Genomic DNA, 16,582 nt, shown 5'->3' with positions numbered 1-16,582 from the left:
TTGTTTTATGGAGCGTCCTCTTTATTGAGAGTCCGCTTTTAGAGTTTCCGCCTTATTGAGTGCCCGCTTTATAAAAAACGCGTTGTACAGAGTTGCTTACTTGGAATAGGTTGCGCTGCGAGAATTTCATTTAAAATTCATAAGAGATAAATTAAATTCTATCCATCTTATAGAGTTGTCCATTTTAGGTTATGTTCGCTTTAACGAAGTTTTGCTCTATGGAAACAAGTTTTTGACAGAAAAAAAGAAAGAAAAAAGTTTTTCGAATTGCTAAAAAAATAAAAATAAAAACACAACTGATGTGTTTTCATGGAAAGTATTAATTAAATGATGATACAGAAAGTACAGACAAAATTGTTCACTACCCTACATGATACGCAGATTCCAACTCTGTACATAGGGGAGCATTCCTCAAATGTAAAAGACCTTGAGAAAGCAACTCACACAAACATGAAAAGCTTAAAGCTGTCGCAACATCAAGTGTCATCCATATATGGAATGAAAACAATTTGAATGGGTTGAGAAAAGTTCAACGTCCTCGTGACAATTTAATAATAATAATACATGTGTGAAATATAACTTATATATAAATTCCCTTGCGTGAGTGTGCATGGTTGTCCACGGCACATAAATCACAGTCAATTTCTCACGGCTTATGCATCTGCTCTTCTAAGGTGTGGTGTTATGCTAAAAATTACTAAATTAAAAAAAAAAGAAACGCAAAACGGAGATTTATCTTTTAGTAACTAATTACCTCAAAAAGTTTGCTCCGCCATTATAAAAAGACTAAAAACAAATATGTACACGCTGAACGGTACCAAAATATTGCATTTTATTGATAACTGTTAATTTTTTAAAATATGTATCTAATTGAAGACGGTTATCCCTTCCCTCGTGGTAGACAGCTCTTTTTTTTTAAAGGGCATTGTTTGCAAGATTCTTATTAAACTTTTATAAGAAATCCTCTACATAGCAAACATAAAATGTCGTTGACACTTTTGATCTCGACAATAAGGAATTCTTAAATGTGGATAATAAGGCTGTGTTTTATGTTTCTTTCTATATGTTTGCCCTACCTTAAGGAAATCAATTTTCGCGGGAACTAATTTTTGCGAACACGACCCCTCCTTAAATTTCACGGAAAAAAGAGGGAATTGATTTTCGCGGATCTCTCAGCAAAGGAAATTTCGCGGGAATTAATTTTCGCGCTTGAAGCTTTTAAAAGAATTTCGCTGGTGTGTAAAATCAGGGAATACGTCTTTTTCACTTTAAAACTTTTATATAATCGAACACTGGGAATACGAAGTTTAGGTATACATTTCTAAAGAAAGAAATCGAAGAAAATTTATGAATTTTAAAAGGTTTTTTATCTTGGAAAAACGTTTTTAATAATTTTTTTACTTTCAATTATTCATCATCGTCGAGGTCAAATTGTAGAGTGCTAAAAATATTTCCGTCATCATCTTCGTATTCCGACTCGCTATCTTCGTCGACGATTTCGTTTATATACATCTCCCTGCGTAATTTTCATTGTCATCAGAATTTTCATCTTCGATAGCTACCTCACTCAATGGATCAATGTCGTGAAAACGATCAATATGTGCCATTCGATTTAATCCTTTTTTTACTGCGTCTGAAATCTCAGCGACGTCCCAAATTAAGGATTTTGATTTTTTTTTGCAAATTTCGCGGGAATTTTTTTCGCGGTTGGAAGTTTTCTACGCAATCGCGGGAACTTACTTTCGTTGATCAGACCTTCCCAGACTTTTCACGGGATTTTACCGCCAATTTCCGTGAAAATTAATTCCCTTAAGGTAGTCTCTTCTTAACAGTCAACTTACATATTTTTTTGTGATCATGAAAGTGGTCTGAAACTGCCTTTAGCTGTTATGCTGTCTCTTTAATAATAGCCGTATTTTGTCTGTCTCTGCGCGGGTCCCCCGCTGAGTTAGAAAATGATGCTACGGAAACACGAGTATTAAATGCGATATATTTTTATCCACTTTGTTGCCACGGGTAAAATTAAAGGACGGGCGAACCCGTGGATTTTTGCACGGGCTAACGACTAGTATATTAAAATACCGATGATGTCTGCTATAGAAAAGTTTATTAATTACCACTAGTAAAAATATGGCTGTTAAGCCATTCCAAACAGGGGCGATATTTGACTGGATAGCCCTACATGAATTTCAAAAATTCGATTTTTTTGAAATGGATCCTTTATGTTTTCAAAAAACATGAATTGTACCACAAAAAGCCTGGTAAAGTGATTGGTCACTCAAAATTTTATTGTAACAAAGTTACAACTTTGCACCATCGGCAGTTTTTCTTGACATATTTATGATAGAATTATTATTAAATCTAGTCGATAAAGCCCGTGGAAAAATCCACCGAAGCAGGATAAAATTGAAAAATAAGCGTCATATGAATTTTGATGACGTCAGCGACCCATCTGCAAAAAAATTAGAACCTTGTTTTTACGTTGCCTTCATGTTATGGCTCTTAAACGCTGATCAAGAAAATGTATAGGATCATGTACTTTTGACCAACCATTACGAAAATATTGTGGTTTAAAGGTTTTTTGATGACGTCATAAACCCGTTCATTCCGAAACGGATTTGGGGACCCAGGTTTGGAAAATTACCCAAATTGGTCCCAGGTGGTCCCTAGTTACCCACGCGGTGAAAAAAACATTGACGTCACCAACTCGTTTCCAAGTTATTTGGCCTCAAAATTTTAGGTGCACTGTAATGGCTTCATTAATTTAATATAGGATACTGACGTTAAAGTAGTGTTATTTTCGTCGCGCCCTAACGTCAAAAAATTTAACATATTAGAAATAAATTTTTCGGCAACATCAAAGGAAAATGAAGACATCCACTTTGCCTGTTACAAACAGACACAGTCTCTGTATTATTATAAGAGACTAGTCGATAAGGCCCGTGGAAAAATCCACTTAGGCAGAAGGACAATGGAACAATAGGTTGTTTTAGATTTTTTGCTGACGTCAGCAGTGCAATTAAAAATTTTTGGCGAAATTTAGTTTATTCGTTGCCTGTACTGTGCAGAGGTTAAAACGTTGACCAAGAAAATGTGTACGATCATGTCTTTTTGATTAGCGGTTAATGAGATATAAGGGTTTTAAAATTTTGCTGACGTCAGCAAAAATTTTAAAGAAAAAAACAAATTTTTTTTCTAAATTTGTATACCTGCTGCCTTCATTGTATAGGTCTTAAAACGCTGATCAAGAAAATGTATAGGATCGAGTATTTTTGACAAACGGTTGCAGAGATATTAGGGAAGGTTTTTTGGTGACGTCAACAACCAGCCATTCCCGAAACAGATTTGGGGAACTAGGTTTGGGAAACTTACCAAAATTGGTCACAGGTGGTCCCTAGTTACCTACGCAGGGGATGACGTCAGTTATTTCCATCCGTTTCCAAGTTATTTAGCCTTAAATTTAAAAGTGCAATGCAATGGCTTCACTAATCTTAATATACTTTCCTTTGACGTCAATATTGCTTTAACGTCAAAGTTTGGTAATTTACAGAACAAATTTATAGACGATGTTTTATAGACTTTATCAAAAAAATTTTATCCACTTTGCAAAAGTCACAGACAGACAGACAGACAGACAGACAGACAGACAGACAGAACTGGCGTATTATTATATAGACTAGCTGAATACCCGTGGGGGAATCCACTGAATCTCTCATTAAACCGATGTAAGGGATACCAAACAAAAACATACAACACAGTAATATGAATTTTTAAAAGTCACAATTTGTATTATTCTAGTTTATAACCACTAAAACAAAACGTCCAAAAAAATAAATATGTGCAGCAATAAAAAAATAACAATAAAGGAGAAAAAAACCCTGGGATTGAAGTTGCTCACAATCTGCGTTATATTTGTACCCGCTGAAACAGAACGATAAGCATGTCCAGCAACATAAAAATGCAAAAAGTTTAACAAAATCGAAGGTGGCTAACAAATCTGTTAAAACTATATACTTGCTTTGCCATGCCCGAAATATAAAAGGGAAAATGGTATACCAGACATTAGAAAAAATCGATAAGTCACACAAATAAGGTTATTGCAAAGTTTCCACAACGTACAGATTCTAATGCATCATACCAAATTAGCTATTTAGTCTATTACATATAGCAACCTTCCCAATGCGCAAACGTGCAGTGCATGATAACAATGCAGTGTTTTCGAATTGAAGAATCGAATATTATTTTAAACGGTAACGTAACAGATGTAAACATTGATTTAACTTTGTTTACATTAAGGTTTATTATAACGACATCAACCACTTCGTAGCGTTAAAAACAGTAACAACGAAAAAATACTTTCTACATTTTATATAAACTCTTCTCTATTATATACACGCTGTATTTTATAAGAATAGTGTTTTTTTTCGTTTCCGCCTTCATGTTCTTAGCTTTCCCTGGTGTACTTGCCCATTGTTTTGGAGAGAAAGAGGTTCAGTCATACAAATTTTTATATTAAAAGAAACAACCAAGCTTAGACATATTCTTAGGATATTCTGACCCATTGTTTAGAGTATATTCTTACAAAAAATGTTAAATATGTTCAGGCTAAAGACAAAACATATTTAACTTCATATTAAAGGGAAAGTTTAGCTGGAAGCGTGTAAACGGCTTAAAAACGTCGCTTTACATTTTAGATTCTTATAAAAATTGTGTCAAAAGAAAACGCATTTAAGCTCAAGACGCAACAAGGAACTAAAAATTTAAAGGAAAAGCTGAGCTCTGAAAGTTAAAACGGTTAAAAAAAACGTTACACACCTAAACTTATCTCTTTACCAGATAAACTAAACAACACACCTGCCTTTCTTTGGCTTTCTCAGTTAGCTAGCGTCTCTGGATAAAAGACCAATCAGTTTTTTACTTCGATTATTAAACTTCGCTTCATCCCAAAGAAAACAAATTGAAAATGTATAGCTAGCTACAATTGTCTGATACATTTCCAATCAGTTCTCTTTTTGACGTTATATTATCGTACGTTTTTCTTCTTTATAACAGACATTTCTGGCAACAACATAAACTTTTTTTATTCTTGCTCGACATCAACAGTCGCTCTACAATGACAACAGTTTTGTTCTTTACTTCTTAGATTCGAATTATCATTCGAATTCGATAGTTTTTTTAAAAGAAAGCAACTTCGGTCCCAGAACACAAAAAAGATAGAAGAAACAAATAAGCTTTAATCTAACCTCGTGATGAGTAAACCTTGTTTGAAATAACTTTTTTCAGGATTACTTTGAAAAAGAGACAACTTTCTTCGCTTCGGTTTTCATTTTTCAGTTAATAAACTTTGTTTCCGTGAGATACGGCGCGCACATGGTAAACCGGAGGTAAAATTTAATTATTCTATCCCAAACGACCAGCGGGGCTTTTACAACAAAAAAACAAATAAAACCATTTGAAATTAAAATAAAATTTAGTTTTAATGAGTAAGGAAAAAGAGTTTTATTTTAAAAAAAAAATAAGAAAAGAGAATTAAATATTTATATAGTAACCCCCTGATTTGCGTTTTCTTTAACTTGGTAAATTTTAGCGTAACGCCACGTCGTAAGAAAGTGACCTGTGATTTGTGTGACGTGGCCTCACCGTGCGCACACACACACAAGGCGTATTAATATATAGACTAGCTGAATACCCGTGGGGGAATCCACTGAATCTCTCATTAAACCGATGTAAGGGATACCAAACAAAAACATACAACACAGTAATATGAATTTTTAAAAGTCACAATTTGTATTATTCTAGTTTATAACCACTAGAACAAAACGTCCAAAAAAATAAATATGTGCAGCAATAAAAAAATAACAATAAAAGAGAAAAAAACCCTGGGATTGAAGTTTCTCACAATCTGCGTTATATTTGTACCCGCTGAAACAGAACGCTTAAAAATATAAGCATGTCCAGCAACATAAAAATGCAAAAAGTTTAACAAAATCAAAGGTGGCTAACAAATCTGTTAAAACTATTTACTTGCTTTGCCATGCCCGAAATATAAAAGGGAAAATGGTATACCAGACATTAGAAAAAATCGATAAGTCACACAAATAAGGTTATTGCAAAGTTTCCACAACGTACAGATTCTAACGCATCATACCAAATTAGCTATTTAGTCTATTACATATAGCAACCTTCCCAATGCGCAAACGTGCAGTGCATGATAGCAATGCAGTGTTTTCGAATTGAAGAATCGAATAATATTTTAAACGGTAACGTAACAGATGTAAACATTGATTTAACTTTGTTTACATTAAGGTTTATTATAACGACATCAACCACTTCGTAGCGTTAAAAACAGTAACAACAAAAAAATACTTTCAACATTTTATATAAAATCTTCTCTATTATATACACGCTGTATTTTATAAGAATAGTGTTTTTTTCGTTTCCGCCTTCATGTTCTTAGCTTTCCCTGGTGTACTTGCCCATTGTTTTGGAGAGAAAGAGGTTCAGTCATACAAATTTTTAATATTAAAAGAAACAACCAAGCTGAGACATATTCTTAGGATATTCTGACCAATTGTTTAGAGTATATTCTTACAAAAAATGTTAAATATGTTCAGGCTAAAGACAAAACATATTTAACTTCATATTAAGGGGAAAGTTTAGCTGGAAGCGTGTAAACGGCTTCAAAACGTCGCTTTACATTTTAGATTCTTATAAAAATTGTGTCAAAAGAAAACGCATTTAAGCTCAAGACGCAACAAGGAACTAAAAATTTAAAGGAAAAGCTGAGCTCTGAAAGTTAAAACGGTTAAAAAAAACGTTACACACCTAAACTTATCTCTTTACCAGATAAACTAAACAACACACCTGCCTTTCTTTGGCTTTCTCAGTTAGCTAGCGTCTGTGGATAAAAGACCAATCAGTTTTTTACTTCGATTATTAAACTTCGCTTCATCCCAAAGAAAACAAATTGAAAATGTATAGCTAGCTACAATTGTCTGATACATTTCCAATCAGTTCTCTTTTTGACGTTTTATCATCGTACGTTTTTCTTCTTTATAACAAATATTTCTGGCAACAACATAAACTTTTTTTATTCTCGCTCGACATCAACAGTCGCTCTACAATGACAACAGTTTTGTTCTTTACTTCTTAGATTCGAATTATCATTCGAATTCGATAGTTTTTTTAAAAGAAAGCAACTTCGGTCCCAGAACACAAAAAAGATAGAAGAAACAAATAAGCGTTAATCTAACCTCGTGATGAGTAAACCTTGTTTGAAATAACTTTTTTCAGGATTGCTTTGAAAAAGAGACAACTTTCTTCGCTTCGGTTTTCATTTTTCAGTTAATAAACTTTGTTTCCGTGAGATACGGCGCGCACATGGTAAACCGGGGGTAAAATTTAATTATTCTATCCCAAACGACCAGCGGGGCTTTTACAACAAAAAAACAAATAAAACCATTTGAAATTAAAATAAAATTTAGTTTTAATGAGTAAGGAAAAAGAGTTTTATTTTAAAAAAAAAATAAGAAAAGAGAATTAAATATTTATATAGTAACCCCCTGATTTGCGTTTTCTTTAACTTGGTAAATTTTAGCGTAACGCCACGTCGTAAGAAAGTGACCTGTGATTTGTGTGACGTGGCCTCACCGTGCGCACACACACACAAGGCGTATTAATATATAGACGATAGTTTTTTTAAAAGAAAGCAACTTCGGTCCCAGAACACAAAAAAGATAGAAGAAACAAATAAGCGTTAATCTAACCTCGTGATGAGTAAACCTTGTTTGAAATAACTTTTTTCAGGATTGCTTTGAAAAAGAGACAACTTTCTTCGCTTCGGTTTTCATTTTTCAGTTAATAAACTTTGTTTCCGTGAGATACGGCGCGCACATGGTAAACCGGGGGTAAAATTTAATTATTCTATCCCAAACGACCAGCGGGGCTTTTACAACAAAAAAACAAATAAAACCATTTGAAATTAAAATAAAATTTAGTTTTAATGAGTAAGGAAAAAGAGTTTTATTTTAAAAAAAAAATAAGAAAAGAGAATTAAATATTTATATAGTAACCCCCTGATTTGCGTTTTCTTTAACTTGGTAAATTTTAGCGTAACGCCACGTCGTAAGAAAGTGACCTGTGATTTGTGTGACGTGGCCTCACCGTGCGCACACACACACAAGGCGTATTAATATATAGATAATTGTGAAGTTATTTAAAGAGATCATATATAATAAATGTTTACATCAATTTAAGAAAGTAATTAAACCTTCGTGGTCTACGTTAGATTCCGCATAATATGCACCTCAAATATTTCAAACCATTTTTTTTTAAATCAAACCAATGCTCTTACCTAGGATAAGTTAAAAAAATTGTAAATTTGGTATTCTTATGAAATGCACCCTTGCAAAGAGAGTACAGATTTGTCTACACCGTCTTTGCGGCATGTCGTTTATGTTGACCTTTTCATCACCAAATTCTTAAATGTAATTAAGGTGAGCCATGAAGGGGGAATAAGGACATTAAAACCAGGAACAGTTCCTAGTGTATTTTCAAACACCACAAATGAAAAACACAAGAAAATCCCCATGTAAGCGTTTGAGGTTATTCTCAGCCACTGCCAGTGAAAATGAAGATTTGGATGATGACCATGACGGTTAAGATATTTTAACTATAGAGGCAGATGAAAAATGTAAAAACTGTGACACACACACACTTTATTAAAACACTAGTGCAGGCTTTTTCTGTTGGAACTCGCTTTAGGTTATTGAGGGGGTGTTCAACTAATTCTAGCAATAGGGCCAAGACATAATCGCAGTAGCTACTCATGTCTGCGGGACAGTTGCATTTTGCATAACTTCCAGAACTCTTCCAGACTTTTTTCATACTAGCCTGACAATGAACATTAGCTAAAAAATATTTCAATGGCTGAGCTGTAAATGAACTTTCCTCCTTAAATTTGAACCACATTTCTAACGTTCTTTTTATGTGTAATTTCTTTAATCTACCACATTGGACGACATGTTGATCGATTTCTCGTCTAGTAAATAATGGAAAAATATCCAGGATAGATAATTCTTCTTTAGCGTTCAATTTTACTGTAACATCAACATCTATGTTTTTTAACAACGATTTATGAATATTTTGATTCATAGGCGTCTGAGAAATATTTCTAAATTTGTCAGGCTTCTTTGCAAATCCACTTCGCTTACCACTATTTTTTTTGCAATTCTGTCCATACAGGCCTCCTTTTGAAACCGAGATTACGATTACATCATTGAATTAAAGAAAGCCGAATTGAAACGAATAGATGACTTTAGATGAGCAATTTTCTTGTGTGATGTAGAAATCTGTTTTTTATTTGTTTACGTTTTTATGGTGTTATTTTAATAATGGCTTCTCAATCCCAGTTAGTATGGCTCCATACAAATCCTTGTTTTAATAAGCAGTTAGCCAATCAAATCAACGGATTTTTTCATACTTACTAATTTTTATATCAGCAGGTAATAAACTTCCAAGATGGTAGGTACTTCAGGTTTGTTTCCGTAAAAACCTTTGCTTAATTTAAAACGAGAAATTTTTATTGTTCGTTGGCTCTCAATTTCATTTCTGCCACTAAATTATTTTTAGGAATTTGGGCTAAAATAACAATATATATTAACGGTGAATTTAGTGAATTTTGTTTGATATTTTAACTATTAGTGTCTTTTTACTCTAGAGTTGTGAGTACATGGAACTAATCTGATGTACTAATATGCTACTTGCTTCTTACTTGTTTGTCTGCGAAAGGCTAAGGCTAGTTTATTTTCTACATTTCTTTACAACGGCGGCGATTAAACATCTCTTATAAAAATGATTTGTATTTTATAAAACTAAATTTTTAAAAAGAAGCAATTAACGCAAACTAAAGTTTTGACGCAAAAGTAATGGTGCATTAACTTGCCTTTATGATTTAAAATAAACCTCACGACCAAAAAAAGTTAATTTTACGATTTATGTCGTGAATTTCCTTCATTTCTACGTATCCAGGATGATTCATTAAAAAATTTATATTCACTCCATATATGTAAATTTTCAAGCGGGCATACAACTAGTCTACAACTACTAATAAGCTAGCTGTATGTGTTTGGGATGCGCTGATACTACTTTAGAAATAGTCGCGGTAATATATGTCACATTTAGAAAGTGGTTAGTGTTGACGGGACTTCTCACAAAAAAAATTCTGTTCATTTTCTAGTCGCGAAAAACTATGCAGAACAAGTTGAGAACGTCGACTCGCCATTTTGAAGTCCTCGTAAAAACATGTAAAAAATTTGTTTAGTTTGAAAAATATGCCTATAAATTTTTGTTTTTTTACATTATTAACATGTTTTTATCAATGTTTCTACATAGCTGGTATAGTCTCAAGCTCACAACTTCTTTGTCAACATTTCTCTACCAACTAGACAATGCGCAGTGGAAATAGTGACAATACCAGGAGCTATCCAGAAAAGTAGTTATGTTATATCAGATACTCTGGGGTGTTCATCATATGAAATAGAAAAAGAAAAGGTCGACCTGCTTTTATTATAAAACGCGCCAAGTATTACAAAATGAGCCGTTTATAAAAAAAACACGGCACGTCAGTGGCTTTCGTGTAACACTGGCTGATTTATTTCAGACCTTAAGATTATAAAACTGCACTGTTTTAAAATTCCTCACAATTGTGAAGAAGTGTATCCTTATTATTAACTACCCTCGCATATAGTTTCAATTGTTGCAGAGCAAGTCAAAGTTGATTTTAGACTTCGTGATAGGGTTGAACACCAAGCAAAGTTTAGGAATTGAACGAGCGAAACGAGGGACAAGGTTAAGATATCGTGAAGGATAAGGAAAACGCTAAAAAAAACACGCATTAAAACACACACAAGTGTTGCTCCGTTATAGCAGCTTATTCAATCAAGTATCAAGGCTGTAAAAAAAGATAAAAATCGGTCCTGTGACCAAGGATGTCTTTAAACCTCTTTGCTGTAACATCTGAGCTGAGGTCATAGAATATAAATCAAAATTCAGATAATGCCAAAACGGGATTCCAAGGTTGTTTTGTTGTGTTATATTTAGTTATATTTAGTTTTGATCAGGTACATTTTTATCTTAGCCAGTAGACACGTCATCCTTACCTGCGGTATGTCAATCAAAATAATTGTTTAGGTTGGAAACGTGCAGCTTTCCTTCTTAGGGAAGGTGTTCAAAACGAATATCTTATTTATCTGTTGTTGCGTCATTGAGCTTTTATAAAAAGCGATTTAAGATGTCTTGTTTCGCTGTTGTTAACCGTGTCTCTTCCTTCTAAATATGTTGTTGCTATGGAAATGAAGAATGTTTCCATGTAATGACAAAGATCGCTGCTGGTACGTCGATAATGTCACATTCTTATGCACGGAACGCCATTTGTATAAAAATAATTTGGTTTTAATTTGTTTTCTAATTGTCAAAAGACATATTTATACGTCGTTTTCCTGGCTTGTATGAGTTAACGTCTATGAAAACTAAAGAGATGTATTAAAGCTTGACTTGCGTTTCAAATAAGCGCTCACAGTTAAATAAGAATCCAGATTAAAATTTCCCAAATTCGGTAATGCCCATTTTCGTTTTATTTTTCAAAATGAAGAACATTCTTTCTTTATACAATAACTATGGATTGTAAATCCTGAGTAAGTGCCGAGTCTACAATTTTTGTAAACCGTCCTTTAGGTGACATAACAAAACCTTAAATTGTATAAAATCCTGTTCTGGCGCCCAGGGCATTTGTTTACTATCGACTTTAAAAAGAGGGTCTAACTGAAAGAAAGATGTGTCCAGCCTAACATTCACAATATGCAGAAGTCTCTTTTCTTTTGAATGAGATGTCTAAACTGAGTGACACTTTATAAAATTTTTACTAATTATATTAACAAACAAAGCAAAAGTTTCAACAAGAAAGCTATTATTTCAAGAGTTTATCATAATCTTTCATCTCTTTCTCTCAACATGTTTCAGATAATTATCCGACAGTAAGAATTGTGTCAACATAACTGATATCCACAAGAAGTCAAGATGTGTTTTGTGGTGACTGATAAAGTAAGTGGTATAAAGGAAAGAAACATGCAATTTTTTATCGTTTTATCGTTTGTTGTAGTTGTTTTTATTTGTTATTGTTTTTATTTGTTGTTGTTGTTGCTATTATTGTTATTGTTGTTATGATCGCTCTTTGCTGACATTTGTGTGGTAAAATATTTATTTTGTTACAAAAGGGAGCTGAGAGCTACTAATTATCGTGACATGCTTACACGATGCAGCACTTTACTAATAGTTACCAGGATAATCATGTTTCGTTTGAAAAGCGCTAGTGTGTAGAATAGCTGCCATTATGGTAAAGATTTGTAAACTTTATTTATTTTAATTTGATTGTTTGAGGTATCTTTTTCAGCAGAGGCTGTAATTTTCTCTCAGCAACACTAAGATTAAGCCATTATAAAACCAATTTGCTTCCTACGGCACTGAAAATAGCCTCCCGCTCTGGTAATTGACCAACCAGTATTTGGTTTTGTTCTGTAGATTATAAATAAATGAAATACGAGGTCAGAAAGAAATAATGCAAATTTTCTCCAACGCAAGTTTGTCACCAATCTAATAATTAAGTAAAGAAACAAAGCACTCAGATAAGGGACAAAAACGAATTCAGAAATTTCTGTACAGGTAATATATATCCATAGGTGTATCCGGTTATATCGGATTCATTAACAGAACGCTTAAAAAGGAGTAAGCGGATTTAACTTTGAAAACATCCGGATTATGAATTATTTTACCAAATGGGACATGTTAGTAAAGCATGAATTGTTACTATGGTAACAACTATTCTCAAAATCAATCTTGTTAACAAGAAAAATATCTTTTAAGAGATTCAGAAAATACAAGCAAATTAAGAAAGAGATGCGCGGCATGTGATAATGGAGCTGTCCCAGAATTTTCTGATTGCAGGGAAATTAGGCTTAGCAGCAAGTAACCTTCTTGATAGTAGGCGTGTTGATTTCAGCATATTACCTAAAGTTAGCAGCTAGGAACAAGTGGGAACAGCATTACGAACAGAACAACATTTTTTGCAATTAAGTAATCTGTTTTTGTCTCGTAAATAGGATGTTGGCACCTGTTATTGCAAACCCTGGGCAGTAAAAGACATATTTTTTGAAGTTCTGCGGAACAGCTTGTGACACAGTATAACAAATAAATTACGACGTTTTATTGACACTCATTTTAAACGTAAGAAAATTTAACTTGATTTATTAAGATAACTTATTATCAAGAGGTTGGAATTGCAATTCTAGCGCAGTTCAAATTTCATGACAAAAATAATTCTGAGGATTCAAAGACAATGACTGAACAGATAAGTGGTAGTCTTTGAAAAAGACGTTACCTTTTTGACCTTATCTAAAATCTTATTTGAAATTGTTCAACTTCAATCTTGAAGAGACTTTTTGTGTGGTATAATGTCGATTTAAATATTTTTCTCTCCAAAATTTGTACTTAAATTTTTGAAAAAAAACGTAATTAACAAATTTCGCTGCGCCACTTCGCACCGCATCCAAAAAGTCACGGGATGTTGTGATATAGCCTTTTCAAATTGGCAACTCAAAAGACCTGCCCTGCGTGTCACCAGTGACACCAGCACTAAAGGCGTTAAAAAAGAGATCTAACGAGAGGAGTTACAGAATTCTGAATAATTTATTCGATATTTTAATACCTTTAGTTGCTTCAGTTTGTGTGTAGTAATATACACCTCTGTGTTCAGCTTGATAATCATAGGAAGAGGCGGAGTTCCAGTAATGTGTTCTTGCACCATGCTATTAATTATAATTTTTCTCTTAGATAAGTTGATTATTAGAGGATAATAATGTACTGTAAAAATTCTAAGTCAAGTGAGAGTTTTGTCAATACACGAATATACCTCACGTGGAAAATCAGCAAAGTTGTGTAATGTACTAAATACATCCTCCAATACATTATAACCAGGCGTTGGTCCCTTAAAAACTATTTTTCTACCCCGCAAGTTTTCGCTGGTCATACTACATATCCCGGGCATCGCTATTTCGTGCATTTTCGTGCATGTTAGCATGAAGTAACTCTGCGGGAGCTCCGAAATAAAGCTACGGCGCAACCATTTTATAATATAGAGAACACTCTGTTGTTGATCGCCATTATTTATAGAGAGATTATAGATACTGCCAAGTTTGTGTTTTGATTAGTGTCGGTAACTATGTCTATGTATAAGGAATTTACTCATGAAACCTGAATTCTGCATTTCAGCACCTTTTAAATGCTTTTATGATGTTCGTGAAACTAACAAAATTAAACAACAATAAAAGCCGAGGTATGAGGAGGGGATCAAAAATACTCTCATTCCTGTTAGATGCTACATTTTCTGTTCTGGCTTGCTGTAATAAGTCATTTTAGTTTTTCTGAAGCAAGAAATTTAAGCAAAGCAGACAGTAACAAGCCTGTCCGATATCTGTGCAGAAATTTTAACAGCATAAATTCTTAACCGAGCAGCAAAAGAAAGTTTATTTATTCATGATGACAAAGAAGTAACGAGAAGTTTGAGATCAGTTGAGAGTCTTAATACCTTAACCGGGTAACCCGGTTTTTTATTTGTTGCGTGCAAAGACTAAGTAGGACGATTTAATAAACTTTCTTGGCGCTGTTTTTATGCTTTATGCATTTATTTATGCATTTATTTATGCATTTATTTATGCATTTATTTAACTGACAGCATAAATAAGATTGTCTCCAAACACTTTTATGGATAAAAAAAAGAATGGACAAAAGGATTTTGCAGTTTCACAGCTGTCTCGATCTGCAAGAAAAATAAAAATCTATCCTGAAAGAAATTAGTCAACGTTCGCTATCTGGAGACTGACTAAATTTTTTTTTGAAACCGTGAGAAGTTGGAAATAGCGAACAGCTTCATTGCGGGAAACAACTGAACGATAAGGATTGGTGTTTGGATAATTGATTATTTGCTATCTCGAAGATAATGCATCTTCGAGATGGCAAGGTTTTGCTATATTCATAAAAACACAAGCGTGAAATTCAATAAATTTTATCAATAGGCTATCATGTCTAGTGTCAACCAACTAAACGCCGACTTTGTCCTGGGAGTTTCTACGTTTATAGTATACTAACTTGCTGTTTATAGTCTATATAGTCTCAGGAATAAAAACCGTGGGGAGTTAAATAAACTATAGTCAAACTTTCCTATAGCAGACACCATCGGGAAGTGGAAAGCGTATCTGCCATAGAGAAGTGTCTTCTACATAAAGGTTCTACTCAATTCGGGTTATATTGCTTTAAAATCTACACGTGGGTTTTATTGTATAGTGAAATTAAATGCATAGTGTGTCAAGATCTTCGCAAAAGAAAGAGCCTAAAAAACACATTTTCATTTCGAACCACAAGGTTTTATTCTTATAGCCCTTAAAAAGCCATAAACTGACTAAAAAATTAAGTGAGAAAGCGAAGAAATCCTTAAATGAAGATGTAAAACATTGTCCTCAGGCAAATATTGACAAAATTCTTACAAGAATTGTTTTATATTGCCCACTGTTGGGCGTTTGCGGAAGTAGGTTATAGGTGGGTTATGAAGATTAGAAGGGAGGTGGAAATAGAGAAGAAGATTGAACTCATCTCAATGCGCAATAAAATTCTAATCGAATTGTTGTAGTTCGGCATTCCTTTGATATCGATGCGTGATGTGCATTTCACTGGATTTTTACAAAAAAACTTTTACGTAATTCTTCAGAAGGCGGTTTGTTTTTATGTAAAAAATGTGGTTTTTAGACACAGCACGGATATGAAGCCGTCGTGTTGTTTTTCTCTCCCAGGGAATGTATGAGTTGCCATAACAACTTTTAATTATCTTCGATATGTAAGCAATCAGCTTTAACCTTCTGTATGAAGTAAAATATGCTCGAAAATTTACTAAAGTTTAGCATGATAAATCTCTGAGTCAAGAGTGAGTCAAAATTCTAAAAAGGTAAAAGAATTATTGTCATTTTTCTTTTTAAGTGGTGCAATTGCATAAGTGAATCTTAAGTTAATTTTCAATAGGCCTATTTCAATAGAAACAAAAGAGTTCAATCTCCTCCTTTATTGCTATCTCCATACTTGAATTGACGTTTGGTAAAGTGAGGTGTTCGCTGTCCGTCACATAGAGATTTTGTTGTTAGCGTTTGAACATATGTTCTTGAGAAACGTGCCCGCTATAGAGTAGCATGCATTTAATGGAAGTCCGCTGGCTGTTCGCACAAAATGTTTCGTACGAAGAGGTTTCGGTCAATTTTTAGTCGTAACGAATTCTTTTTATGAACTTGCATCCATGAAGTTTTAATATTTTTGCATTTGATAAACACTGTAATGCATTTTATAGAATTTTTAACGCAAAACTTGTCTTTGTTTTGTAACAAACGAGGTGCACTGTTGTATAACAAGGAATTCTTCAAAACATTTCGATATGGCTGGACCATTTCTACCCAGAATAGGAAATATGGGGACAATGAAACATAGCCAA

The 16,582-nt window shown here is 33.6% G+C and overlaps 1 long non-coding RNA gene across 1 annotated transcript; it reads right to left on the bottom strand.

Moving 5' to 3' along the window:
- Nucleotides 1-3,753: 3,753 nt before the first annotated feature.
- On the bottom strand, nucleotides 3,754-8,204 carry LOC130647387 (uncharacterized). The gene is made up of 2 exons (XR_008982850.1): nucleotides 7,254-8,204; nucleotides 3,754-7,118 (listed from the first exon to the last, which is right to left on the bottom strand). It is a non-coding gene; the product is annotated as an uncharacterized LOC130647387 (long non-coding RNA).
- Nucleotides 8,205-16,582: the final 8,378 nt, after the last annotated feature.

The sequence above is a fragment of the Hydractinia symbiolongicarpus genome, chromosome 6 (genome assembly GCF_029227915.1).
Source record: "Hydractinia symbiolongicarpus strain clone_291-10 chromosome 6, HSymV2.1, whole genome shotgun sequence".
NCBI classification, from domain to species: Eukaryota; Metazoa; Cnidaria; class Hydrozoa; order Anthoathecata; family Hydractiniidae; genus Hydractinia; species Hydractinia symbiolongicarpus.
Note: the sequence above shows the minus strand (reverse complement) of the source record. Positions and strands in the feature narration are given on the sequence as shown.